Here is a 590-nt window from a genome sequence, read left to right as displayed (position 1 = left end):
CATCTTGTAAAGATATTCATTATGAGAAATCAAGTTTCAGTGTCCATGTCTGGTCGGTGCCAGTCCAAAGGTAGATCACTGTCTCACTGTCCATTGAGGCCTGTCAACCTGTGAAAATAAAACCAACAAACAATTAGTGTTTTAAAGCGGTTTTAAAAACTGTGGAAGAACTTTAGCTTAAAGGTCTATAAATACTGAGAGTCTGAAATAAGGTTTTTGACTTTCTCTTTAGTAGTTTATTAATCTCTGCGCAGAGGTCTCATAGACATCAGGCAAGTCTGTGCACCCAAGAGACAATCAGTTGTTTCTCACACACATATTTATACCTTACATCGTATCGTAATATCATCATCATTACACCTTCTGCACACATGAAAATAAGGACCCGTAGAACTTTGGGAAATCCCATTCAAGTCAATGGAGCGTTCTACTTACAAATAATAATAACTTTTACAAAATCTGCATGGAATCAACGAAGAAGCATAAATCAGCCTTTAGGAATACTCTTAATAGCAGGGTTCCTACGCAGTATGGAAAACCTGGAAAAGTATGGTATTTGAATTTAGTAATTTCCATGTCTGGATAAGTGT

At 36.6% G+C, this 590-nt stretch overlaps 1 protein-coding gene across 6 annotated transcripts in view; it reads left to right on the top strand.

Moving 5' to 3' along the window:
* The window catches only part of rubcn (rubicon autophagy regulator), a 63,223-nt gene that overhangs the window by 13,892 nt on the left and 48,741 nt on the right, over positions 1-590 (top strand). The window lies entirely within an intron of this gene.

Source organism: Alosa sapidissima, chromosome 12, assembly GCF_018492685.1.
Source record: "Alosa sapidissima isolate fAloSap1 chromosome 12, fAloSap1.pri, whole genome shotgun sequence".
NCBI classification, from domain to species: domain Eukaryota; kingdom Metazoa; phylum Chordata; class Actinopteri; order Clupeiformes; family Clupeidae; genus Alosa; species Alosa sapidissima.
The sequence above is the reverse complement of the archived record's forward strand: the minus strand, read 5'-3'. Positions and strand labels throughout refer to the sequence as shown.